The sequence below is a fragment of the Poecile atricapillus genome, chromosome Z (assembly GCF_030490865.1).
Source record: "Poecile atricapillus isolate bPoeAtr1 chromosome Z, bPoeAtr1.hap1, whole genome shotgun sequence".
NCBI classification, from domain to species: domain Eukaryota; kingdom Metazoa; phylum Chordata; class Aves; order Passeriformes; family Paridae; genus Poecile; species Poecile atricapillus.
This window is the reverse complement of record NC_081289.1, coordinates 38,640,069-38,653,642: the sequence shown is the minus strand read 5'-3', so window position 1 is coordinate 38,653,642 and position 13,574 is coordinate 38,640,069.

Sequence of the window (13,574 nt, the reverse complement as noted above, 5' to 3'; positions counted from 1 at the left end):
AAAAATGAACAAATGAAAGGTCTGCTATGATATACCACTATAGGATTGATCTCCAAGTGTGTTAACACTGCTAGTTGACTTGCAGGTGTAGATCACATGTTTAAGTGCCAGTGCTGTTCTGATTCCCAAAAGCCTTCTAGAGCATATGAATGAGATGCTGTGTTTGAGCTGCAGTGTGTGCAACCAGAGGCTTCTGGTTCCTTTGGGAATTCAGTTTCAGCATGAAATTGATCTCTTTCAGCTACTCTGGCTGAGCAGGTGAAAAGTGAAAATAATTATCAAGGCCCTGTTGCCCCTAGTAATTGTGTGAAACCTCTGAATATGCCTGCACTGCAGCTTGCTGACATAGTTTGCAACTGTCTGAAACGAGACAGTGCTCAAAATAAAGAACAGCACTGCTTTCCTCTTAAATGTCTGGAAAGCTGAAAAAACTGGGTAGTCTGTCACAGGCCTTTAAAATGCTACTCATTTTCAGTGCAAGCATTGAGTGAATTGCTTATTCAACATATCTAGTGTCCCCTTGACATATAGCTGGGAATGCCAGTAATTGGGCTCAATGTAGTGGCTTGTCTCTTTAGATGAAATACCAATAACTGATTTTAGTGGTGCAGCCTACACTATCAAGGAAGAATGCTGTATCTAACCTAGAGAATTGGCACCAAATATTAAATGGAAGCCACTCATTTTTTTTGTCTGAATACCAAGGATGGCTAAATAAAAGCTCAGGGCTTGCTTTCATTGCTTGGTAAAAATTTTTAATAATCTAATGCTTAAACCTTCTCGCTCATTAAGGAATCAGAATAATTTCCAGAAAAGTCAGGAACTGATTTTACTCTTATTTTCAGTTTGTCCTTTTTTGGTTTTTTTTCTTTTCTTTTTCGAATGATCAATACAAATGGGAAACTTAAAGATGCTCAGGAGGGAGGGGGGCTGTCAAGGAACTACCTGTCAGTACTCAACAAACATAAAAGAAAATAATGAAAAAATGTTAGCACATATATTCTGGGTTTGAGCTTTACAAGGTTTGAAGTTTACAATGAGCTTTGCTCCAGATTAGGTTTGATAATTCTTTTGTTGCTACATTAACAAAAAAAAAAATAAAAAAAAAATTACTAGAGCCAGTAAAGAGCCACTTGGTACACTCACACAAATGGACTCTGGAGTTCTCAGTTAGAAGCTCACACTCCTGCCTGGGAGAATGGGCTGTCTTGGAATAAAGACAAGACAAATCTGCCCCTGAAACCTGAACTCCTTGGCTTCCATGAAAGTATGATAAACTGCTACTAGGACAGCTTGGTATCCAAAATCCAGGAGGTGTATTTAGTCCTGCATTTCTAACCAGGTTACAGATATGGAAGGATGCTTGAAGTACTGGTGTCAGACCCAGAGGAGAGACAGGATTTCAGACTTCATCCTGCAGTCAGCTGGATTAGGTTTGACCCAGTCTCTACACAGTGTGCTGAATACCTAATTTGGTACTCTCTGCAAGAAGATATTGGCTTTAGAATTCCACACAGAGCTTGGCAATACCCTAATTAAATGTGAAATTGAGATCCAGATGGTGTTCTTGCATAGATGCTGAGTGTTCCCAGTTATGTTGGATCTGGACATTCCTACATGTTTTAGGAGTCACACAGAAAAGTGTGCAGCAAATTGATGTTCCTAGTGACTGGAGGGAAATGCTGGACACTGGAGAGAAATGCTGAGTAATTTGGAAGATAGAATTACATCCTACTGCCATGTCCAGTGAAGATTCTTGGTTGCATTTAGTCCAAGAACAGCAGACTTTCTCAAGTATTCATGTCATACAATAATGAGTCTTTTTGTACAAAAACACAGAACAAATGGGTCTGCTGCTACTGGCTGGTGACTGGTGACATTGATTCAAGGTCAGAATCTTGTTAGCATGGTTAGAGATAAGCATGAAGTATTTACAGGAATGAAATGTCCTTGAATGAAATGCCCTTGCTCTGATTGAGACTTGATAACCTGTCTAGCTGAGAATGGAGAAATACCTCCTTTCTTGTGAAGAGGCTTGTATTATCAGTCTTGCAAACATGTAAGTGGATTTGTTAAAGTTGCTGCATTCCCCACAAAACTGGGAAGCATGTTAAGTACAAATTATTCAGCAAGTACCTTTATGTATAAAGTGAACTTAGGCACATCAATCATAGATGTGCCTAATTGAAGGTCTCAGGGCTTTGCTTTTCTTATGTTGTCTGTTCAGATGCAGTGTGATATAGAGTAGGTTTGATTCATGAGGATGCTGCTATTTAGAAGGACTGGCTGTCAGTCAATATTGATTCTGGAAATCTATTGTTGCTGGAATGAATTTGACAGAATAAAAGTTCTAAGTGTATACCTGTCACTACTCATTTGTCCTTCCTGACCATTTTTATAGGTGTGGCACTGGCATCTGAAATGAGAAAAAGCATGTTAATAGTTCAGAGGAGAGAAAAACAGTATGTAGAAGATGTGGTAAAAAAAAAATGCATAGGGAAGCCTTCTGTTTTCCGAGTAATTTCAGTGAAGGTACATTGACATACCATCTGTTCACTGAACAAGGTAACTCAAACTGGAGTGTGAAAAACCCTATTAAACCAGGGGGAAGGACAGAAAGACATGCTTCAGCTACTGCTTTAAATCAGATTGTGACCATTCTATTCCTACAGAAAGATCCTTGACTTGTACCATGTGTCATGTAGGTGGAGGATAAATTCAGCATGCTGTCAGTAAGAACTGTAAGGACTCCAGTGTACACTCACATCTGCATCTTTCTCTTGCACTTGGTTTATGCTGTCATCAGATTTGAGTTTAGAGAGGACGCTGGGGTTTTTGTCCCCTCCTGCAGCATGGGGTCTTGTTCTCCCAATGATTTTTCGAGACATTTCCTGCTCAATAATTTCTCTCTCTCTTGTGGATTCCAATGTTCTGTACTAATATCATGCCCATGACACATCTTTTGAGATGTTTAATGATGACATTTAATTTTCATTGAGTGCATGAGATATTCTGTCATTTCAGAGTAGACCCTCTTGGTTTTTATTCTCTGAGACTGTGAAAGACGTAAGGGATTGGATACACAGCACAAGACAAATGTTTGAGAACTTTTCATGTCATTCCTGTATTTTCAACGTATGCATTATTATAGAGAAGAATAATATTGACATACCACTTTTAAGTAAAGACATTTCCTTTTCTTATGAAAGTTCTGTGATTCTACAGAGTATTCAAGGAGATGTTTCAGAAGGGAGAGTGTTACTGTGTTTTTTTTAGGAAACCACCTTTTGTGAGCAACTGGACTTCTCTGTTCAATATGACATTCAATATATCTAGCCTTAGGTCCAGATTCTATGGCCTGAGTTTGAACTGGATGACAGTAGCATAATTAAAGAAAGAGATATATATGATCAACTTGACCCAGCCTGAACTTTAGTCTTGAAATATTCTTGCTGTTTCTTGACAGATTGGCAATGACATGACAGGAAAATAAAATGGAGCGGGAAAGGAAGTTAGATTATTTATTAAATACTTAATGTGACTGTGCTTGAGGTAAAGTGATTCTTCTTGCTGCTCATTCTGGTCTGTCTGCCTCTTGCCTTTCTGGAGGTCACTGCCAGCTGAGGTGTTTGCCTGACTGCTCTTTAAATATCTGGAATGATGTGTGTTAATGAAACCCCCCCCCCCCACACAAATTCAGGTTATTGCAATCTCATACTTTCTTTAGCAGACATGCTGGTTTAGGAATTCCTGCCCCTCGGTACAAAAGGATTACTTCTGACCCCGAGGAACTGCCTGGCCTAGTTCCCAGCACAGCCCCAGAAGGGTTTGGCACTGTGGTGAGGCACAAAGTATCTGAAGATGAGAAGGGAGAAACAGGACTTCCCTGTAACAGGATTGCCCCATACAGAAGGACACAGGCAGCCCAGGTACAGGCCTTGCATCCCATGGGAATGGGATCATCCAGGGAATCAGCCTGGGCTGGTGATCAAAGGGATGATGATCTTTCCATAGTCCTCCCTCTCCTTCCCATCTTCATTCTGCAGACCATCAGCACTCTTTTAATGTGCTGATACAGCTTTTTCTGTGGGTGCTGTGCATTCCAGACCATAAAATATACCAGGCATTAAACAAGTGTCTATTTGTGGCATGTTTTTAATTTGGATCCATTTTTAATCAGGATCATTCTATTGATACAGTTTAGAGCATGATATGCTAAGGAGTTGCCTCAGCATAACACTGGAAAGAGTGAAGGAAATAATTCCCGGAGTGCAGAAAGGAGGGGCAAGGAGAGGAAAACTCTTAGAAATTTGCTTTGCAGCAGAAGGAAAAAAACTATACTGTTCCAACTATCTCCTACAGAAAAATCAGTAGCATTTTGTTTCCACAAGAACTGCCTTAGGGGGGCTTCTCTCTTCAATTGTCTCTTCTGAGCGAGCTGCAGACTTCTGTGGGGCCTGGTGGTGAGGGACCAGCTGGGTCTGGAAGATGTGACTTGCCTAACCGCTCCAAAGACACAGCCACCACAACAAACCCAACATTTCTCTGTAGCAGACTACATCTCTAATGTGTTTTCACTAGTCTGATACAGCTGATACTGGTAAATGTGAAGGAGACTTGGTCTTTTCATGCAGTTTCTTGTATTGCTCAGACAAGCACAAAGCTGTCTGAAAGGATCCGCAGACCCTGTTGTGTTAGAGAGGAGTCCTGAGGCTGTGAGAGCTGCAACAGAGCACCCTTCCCTGCATGATGGGCCAAAGACAAGATTGAATGTGTTGGAAGAAGCAGCAGTGTTAGTATTACAAGCCTTTTATAGACAATTTCTATCAAGGAAAATTGCTTCTCTACATATTAGCTTTTGTAAAATGCAGACTAGGCAGAATTTTTTGTTTTGGCTACAATATGTCAAATTTATGGGTTTGTTTTAACACCATCTTGAAATTTTATGGCCTGGGTGTTTTGTTGCCATTTTTATTTTTTATTTTTTTCAAACAAAGGAGGTCAAATTAAATGAGAAAAATGGTGCTTTCTGGGGTTGGAGTATAAGATTCATTCACTCTTATTCATGTTCTCCTTTATAGTTACGAGGCATAAACTAGTTATCAGATCAAACCTTATAAAAAGAGGAAGGGCTCTCAGAACTGGTCTTGCTTTCCTGTTATGTGTCTGTTGTTCTACAACTTTCAGCTGTAACTCAAATGCAGCACCAAAACCATCCAATATTAGCATAAATATGTTTTGGACAAAGTAGATAATGTTATGCCATGTACCAGATCAAAAATACATGTAAGCTTTAAAGCCAAAAGCACCTCTCAGGTGTTGGAAGTTTTAGTGGCTTTGAAAGTTTAAATTTGCTTAAATTCCAGACAGTCTTAAGTTCTTTTGACTCCAAAAGCAACCATTTGAAACCAAACTGATCTGGTCATCATTCTAGTCAGATGTGTCCAAACCCTTACCAGTGGAGGGCACATGGAAATTCATATCCAGTAGATGGATTTCAGGTCTTGACTTTGACCTGATATTTCTGAAGTCCTGAAATTTTCAAACCAGTCAAGAATAACAGTTTGCAGTAAAATTTTGGTTTGGCCCTTAAAGAAAGAGAGTGCCATGTAGCTGCCACATGAGTCTATGAAAGGGTGACTATTAAGACTATTAAATGACGTCTAGATCACATAGTATCTGAAGGGTGTCTCTGTAGAAGAGAATTTAAACCCCAACTATCATCCTAATAGTTATTCAGAAGCTGTGTCTGGGGACAGATGAGTTATGGGCTCTGTCATGGCTTTGTTGTGTGACACAGAGCTGGTCACAGCACTGTGCTGTGTGTCAGTCTCTCTCTCTCTCCAAAGCAGGGAGGAGGATGCTGATCTTGGTAAAGCTGTTTATGAAAACAGGAAGATATTAATACCTATTTATGCAATGTCCTATTTATGCAATCTGCTTCAGGTAAAATTTGGACATCTTGGAACAAAGTCTTCAATCTGTCAAGGGGAAATATATCTGCAAAAGCTGCTGAAGAAGAGCTGCCAGACCAGAACAACAGCCTGAGCAAAAAGCCTCATACATATACTGCATACAGGTTCCTGTTAGCTGTTCAGGTCCTGGTAGGATGATACCTTTCCATCTGAAAATAACTTGATTTTCATCTCTCCATTTTTTGGCACCTGTGTGGCAGTCACCATGGAAGGGACATCTGTCATTTCCTCCAGCAGTCTACAAGCCAGAGCTTGTTTTCACAGTCATCTGGTAGATGCTCTCAGCATGGGCAGTGTGTCACCTTCTGTCAAAGAGGAGGAAGGGAGGGGAGAAAAGAGAGACAAAGAAGGAATAATCAATTAATAAGGCAAAAGGCTAAAGGCAGGGAAAAATTAAGCAGGAAAGGAGAAGAGAACAAGGGGTTCCATGAAAAAGAAACAGGTGAAGAAAAGAGTAAGATGAGTGGAGGGAGGATAGTGATTCCTGTTATGCACTTAAAAAGGCAAAGCATACCTCTTCACAAGGCCTTGTGCTTTTTCTTCCTGTGGAATAGTGGTGGTTGGAGTTAGGCAGTGAGGTCTATCCCCAAGGAAGTTCCCCCCAAAAGTACTGGCCTGCTTCTCACTGAATCACTGTAAACATCACACAGCTAATGGAACAGCAGTGCCGTGGCAGCTGCCAGGACAGCAGTGGCTTGCTGTGCTCAGGAAGTCCCACCATCTCTGATCTGTTACACAGTGGTGTATGTGGGGGAGAAATGTGGTCCAGGCTAGTCAGGAGCAGGATAGGGATCAGTCTGCAAAGGCAACTGAGCACCCTTTAAGGAGATAGATGAGCAGGATTCTCTGAACAAGTATGGGCCATTCTTCAGGCTCATTAAATAGACTTATGTTTTAGCTCAGCTCCCAACAACATGATTTAGCTGGTTTCTGATTTTTTTACCATGTGTAGATCTTGTGTGAGTTGCTGGCTGTCAAAACTCTGTCTATAAGTAGAGTTAAGTCTTATCAGATTACCGCTTTAGGAAAAAGCAGGCAGCTGAATGTAACTTCTCTCCTGAGCTTTTAAAAAGTGCCTCATGTCCATTTAGTCATAGCCGTTCTAAGAAATATGACCCACACCTGAAAGTGCCTTCATCTTTGTAAAGAATAATCATATTTTTCCAGTGGGCTGTTTTGAGACATTTTGCAAAAGGCAACCTGAACTAAATATATTTGCTGTTAGCTGTTATTCCTTAAAAAACGCAGAAAGTTGTGTTACAACAGAAGATTGTGGGTTTCATATGCTCTGCCACTTACAGATCTTTGCTCTGCTATAGTATTATAAAAGCTACTAATTGCATGAAAAATGTTGTAGTAGAGGAAGGTGGGTGTCTGGCAGTGAGGAAAGATCCTGACTGTCCAGCCAGGAAGCAAATATGTATATTTGGTTTTGTTTGCCAGGAATCATAACATCTCTAAGCCCCTGGATATGCCTGTGAGCACACAGGGCACAGCAGCTGTGTGTGCTCACAGGCACGTTGAACATGTATGGGGAAGTAATGAATGTGAGACAAAGGCAGCATGTTGAAGTGGGACAGTAAAGCAGAGGAGGTTATAATAATCATTTGGCTGCATAAATTATGAAGTTCAGGTTTTTTTTTTTTGTTTGTTTGTTTTTTGTTGTTGTTGTTGTTGTTGGTTTTTTTGGTTTTTTGTTTTTTTTTTTTTTGCTTATATAGGGGTCTCATCCTCTGGAGGGACAGTGCTAGCATATACGCCTACCAGACCATCCTTTTCTTCTTATTCACAACATGCCACACTACTGTATTCCCCTTTTTAGACGCCAGGTCGTGTTCCACCATGAGGATGCTACATATCAGGAACCATTTAAGCTGAAGAGAGATGGGCTCAGAGCAGCATGGGGAGGGCACCATCCGATGTCTGTGGGAGGAGGACACTCGCTGGGTCCTGGCTGGTGCCCTGCAGGGACACTGTTGCAGTAGCTGGAAAGGGCCTGCGGAGGGCGAGAGTGAGCTCAAAATACCTCATTACAGGTCTGGTTGGGCTGATTAGCTAATGTCTGGCGAAAGAGATTTTAATGAGATGTTGGACTCACACGGGTAGGAAGCTTTTCTCTTGGAGGATCTTGAAGAGCTGTGTAGCTGGCAGCCTGCTAGTCCTGGCAGCTGTCTGGATCCCAGCAGGATTCCTTCTGACACTAGGAGGAAATTTCAAGGGTACTGTGTAGCCTCCTGCTATTTTATGCTGAGAAGTAGCCCCTGCAGGTGCCACAGTTACAGCTCTGAAAAGTAAAAGACAGAATATTAATGTCTCCTTCCTAAGTTTAAGCAGGGATTCTATCAGGTGGCTGCAATATGGACGTGGATTCCCAAGGACTGTTCCAGCTGGGTGCCTTAAACAGTCTGTGGAGGCAGGAGGAACTGGGGGTGGTTCAAGGTCCTGCTTGACATGCTGCAGCAGTCATCTGCAGCTCAGGATAGACTGTGCACAGCTGAAGCCATATAGGCACGTGTTAAACCCAGGAAGACACTGTCCTTGGGAGGAAGGTGCTGGAAAGAGAAGTGGCAGGGACAAAAATCACAGACAACTGGTCCATCAGGCTCCCTCAGGCAAGAGAGGCCCTTCAGAAAGTCATGTACTTCTGACATTTCCTTCGGATTTTATATTAAATTTCATGATATCTGGTCTTTGTCATAAAACTTTATGTTACAGCCTGTGCTTAAGGAAATCTTTTATCTGCATCATCCCTGAAGACAGCCTCCGCCTTTCAGAAGAAGCACAAACCCCAGAAATCCTAAAACTACTAATGCAAAAAAGCAAAATAAAAACAGATCTTATGATATTCCTGGTGGCCATTTTTTATATCAGTGTTGTGGCTGTCAAGCTATTCCTTATGTGGGCTTTGCTCTCAGCTGAGAAGTTTCAAAACTGCCTTCTGCCCTGTAGCCACTAAGGAAAAGAGACCTTTGCAAATCCTCTCTGTAGCTATGAACAGCAAAATGTACATATGAATTATGGGAAGTATTCCTCATAATGAATTACCATGAAACATTCATGCTTGTTCATCATGTCACTTGAGGAATGTGTTTACATAGATTTTTACACGGAATAGTAGGAGATATAATGTCTTGGGCAGCACCTTCAGTGGATGAGATGGGCTGCTTTTGCTCTAAGACCTCTAACAGTGGACTCCAATGTGCTTAGATTCTCCCATTTAGCTCTCTTTCTGGTAAACCCATGAAGGAAGCCAGTGGTTCAAGTATGGAGTGAATCCTAGCCAGATAATAAGGTATTCTACATTTTCAGGGCAGGCAATAATTTGTAACTGTTGTCCAGATCCCTTGCAGAACGGGAGCCCAGGACTGTGACTGTCCTCTGCTGACTTGTAGATAGTGGTAATCTAATGTCCTACAGTGCATGATCCTTCTTCCCACAAAAGATGCATTTCTTGTGCCCCATATCATAGTTTTCCTGAGTATCTCCAAAAGCTTGGCTTTTCTTTGATACAAGGGAAAAAATCACCAACAAGCAGCTACACATTAAAAAACTCATTAAAAACAATGATAGATTGTTCATTTTACATGTAATTTTGTTATTTATTACTTAAGTGCTTCTTAATCTGATTTTTCCATGTCATATTTTTCCTGAACGGTAAAGTTTGGGAATCATTGTTTAATTTTGGTGTCTGTAAGCAGAATTAGACACCTGCCAAAGTGATACAAGTCTATCAAACAGGTGCTAGCATCAAGGGATTTACTGGGCAAAGGAATCCTTAAGTTATGCATAAAAGCATCAAATGGCTGATCTGGTAAAGTCTACCCTGACTTAAGGGGAAACATTATAAAACTCTTTAGAGCCTTGAGGATGGCTAGTCATGAATTATGCTGATATATATCCACATTACTCTTTTATTGAGGAAGATAAGGATAAAATAGGAAAATCAATCATATTCAAGCAATCCAGAACTACAAAATACATCTTCAACTGCATTAGGCAAGTATTTTTATCCATTTATGTAGACAAATACTTTGTCTTGGTCATAAACAAAATAGAATGTGTGTTTTTATCACTGGTCTATTTAAGCTTTGCTGCAGACATAATGGAACAAAATGGCACAATAGCCTAAGGCTGCACATTTTGTCTGAAGAGACGATACTTTCATTTTTGTGCCTGAGTGAATATTTTTCTTGGGAGGAAAACATTCTTTTACCTGGAAATAAAATATTTCTCAGTGTTTTTGCTTTGATTTTAGTGCTGAACATATTTTTAGGAAGAATGTAGTTAAAGAACTGTTCTGGAAACAAAACTAAAGTCTAAACTTTGAAAGCTTAGTAATGTGAAATGCAAAAATCGAAACCTGTAGTATGCTTCTGTGTAGCTGAGGTGTTTTCTACCAGAAAGCTTTAGCAAAAACAATCCCTGAATCTGGCCACTTGAAAAACATATCATGCAACCCTACTTTAGTTATGGAATTTAATCTATTTCTAGAGGGAGCTGTGCTATATCATTCCACAGTTCACTAGGATTCTGCTTCTTATTCAAGAACACTCACTGAACCAAGGAAATCTAGGTTTGACTCAAACTAATTAAGCTTGTGAGGATTTACAAACACCAGTCAAAATCTTGCCAGCAAAATATTCAATGGGATACACTGTAGAAGCTCAAACCTCTCCCTGAAAATTGAACAGCTTTCCTTGGATCTCCAGCTAGGAATATGAGGCTTAGGAGATATATTTGATTTAAATAGGGATTTTCAGAGCACAAAATGGAAACAAAATGCTTAGGGACCAAAATGTTTTAAAAACTTTTCCTAGTAGGCTGTGCTGAATGATTAAAAGTATTAACAGCTGAACAGATGATCAATTTACAGATGGAAAGCTGAATTGCCTTAGCCTGGCCTGTTTATGCACTCCTGACTTGGTGCCATGGTAAAGCAAAACATATTAAACTAAGCTAAGTATATAGGGTTTATTCCTTAGTTGCAATGAGTCAGAAACATGCAGATGGTTTGTTAAAATCTTTCTGGTGATGAGTCATCTTCTCAGACCACAGTAACTCAGTTGTTTGCAGTTGACATTAATGCTTGTTGTGGTCTGACTGTACCCTTGCTAAACGATAAAACCCTGACAGTCTTAATTTTCCATTCCCTGAGCAATACTATTACACCTGGCACCACACACACAGCACCTGGGAGTAACACAGCCCAACAATGTTCTTCAGAGCCTACATGTCACACAACCATTTCCATTCCCATGTCCTTTCATGAATCTTGAGTGAGGTGGGTGGATTTCAGTCTGGCAAATTCGTGTATTTTTATTTTGACGCTGCATCAGCCTGCAAAGCTGTGAACACAATTAAGGATTAGTGACCCACTGAGCACCGAACGTGCTTGCGTTTGTGGAACTGGCTCCTGTCAGAGTCTGCATGGTGCTCACCAGCAGATGCCTTGTGCTGGTGAATGTCATAGAGACTTGGAGAGGAGAGCCAGTTCCATGAACTCAAGCATGGCCAGCCCATCTGTTACAGGATTCAGGCCCTTTGGGTTAGATCTGCTTCCTTCATGTAACTCGTGCTTCTGCTGGGTACAATCCTTGTTAATGGATTCCTAACTTAATAAAACTCAGACTGGCTCTGTTAGGAAGAAAATACATGCTGAGCTGCAATTTTTTAGAACCACATTATTGCTGATACTGGTGTAGAACTTTTTGTGCATGCCCTGCCTCTCACGTGGTGTGCTGAGGGGTAAGAGATGCTCAGAGGATGATGGAGAGCAGGTTCTGGAAGGTGAGCCCACTCCTGCTGGAGATGAAACCCACAAGTTGTGATGTAGGGCCTCTGGAAACCTTGCACCTTAACACAGAGATGTCTGGAACTGGGTTGGGACAGGCTAGGAGGTTAGATGACTGCATCCAGAGAAGTGAATTGAACAGAAGATACTTCTGTTGCCTTCAGAAGAATATGATGGCATTATGACTCTTTTAGTGGCAGGTTCTGTAGGAGATACGAGTTATGTCAGAAGCTGTAGCACTTACTGAAGCCATGGTATTCAGTGGTATGTGCCATCAGACACTCCATTTTTCAGTGAGGAGAGTTCCCTAGCTCTGGGAATGAGCAGGAAATATCCAACCCAGGTTTATCCAGAGAGAAAAGCAGCTTGTGGGTGGAAAGGGTCAGAAGCAAAATGTCTGGATCAGAGATGACAAGCTTCTTCCAGAGAGTGGGAAAAGGAGATTCAGAGGAAATTATGGATCCAAGCTGGCAGGAAAACTTTAACAAATATAGACCAATATATGTGTTTGCATGTTTTTCTTCAGCATTTGCCTCGACTTGAGGTAGAGACCATGCGATACAGAACTCAACCTTCTATCAAACCCAGTATTTTTAAGCAAAGCCACTGCAGTTGCTGGCTGTCCTGCCTGTGTTAGATGGCAGCAACCATGGAGGGGTGAAGGATGTCACTGCCAGGATACTACTGAAGCTCGCAGTCTGCTCTGTGTTACGTTCTCGCCATAACTAATGTAGTTGTGATGAACTACAAGATTCTAGAGTAAATATTTACAAGCAATTTGACTTCCCCTTACACACATATTCTCCTTACACACATATATGCTACCACATTTGCACCTATTCCATCTTTAGTTATACCTAGACTTGAACAGATAGTGAGCTGTAAATTTGGGGTTTGAAAGGACAGATGATGTCATTCTGACAATGTTTATTGACAGCTTCTTCCTTCATCAGGAATCACAGAATGGGTCAGGTAGGAAGGTAACACAGTGGGTCATCTGGTCCAACCTCCCTGCTCATGCAGGGTCATTCTAGAGCACCTGGCACAGGATTGTGACCAGAGACTTCTTCAACATTCCAGCAAGGGAAGCTCCACAACCTCTCTGAGAAATCTGTTCTGCTGCATGGTCATCCACATAGTAAAGAGGGTCTTCCCTATATTCAGGCTGAAATTTCCGGGCTTCAGTTTCTGATCAAGGAGAAGGAAAAAGCAAGAGCTGGAAATGATTCTTTCTTTCTGGAGATAGTCTGTGAATAGAGGAGAAATATGAAGAAGAAATTTTATTTTTGAATATATTTTCAAATGATGCTGGGGGATATCCTCTCTTAGAAAATGGAGACAATTAGAGGACTTCATAAAACAGGTTGTTCCAAAACTGATGGGAACAATACTAGAGTAAATTGTGTCTCGTGAAATGCCTTTCTTCCATCTACTGCTTTTTTTCTTCACCAGACCTTGTATCTAACTATGTTTCTATTACACGTTTCAATATTTCTTTACATATAGGTCATCTCTGGTAGGTAATTATTGTGCTCAATACCAGTTACTTTCCCAGTCAATAGTTATAATAAGTAATATCGTAGCCCTACACCTGCTCAAGTGTTTCCTGCACAAAGGTTATCCAATCCAGCTCCTACTGAAATCATTGTTATAGTTTTTTATTGGAATTTGGTCAACCTTTTAATTTTATATCCTTTTTTGAACACTGAAGCTATTTTGTATTAGACAAAAGGAGCACAGGGGCCTCACAGAATTGTGTTGTTATTGATGAATAACATTGAAAGATTGCTTGCTAAGTTATTCAGGTA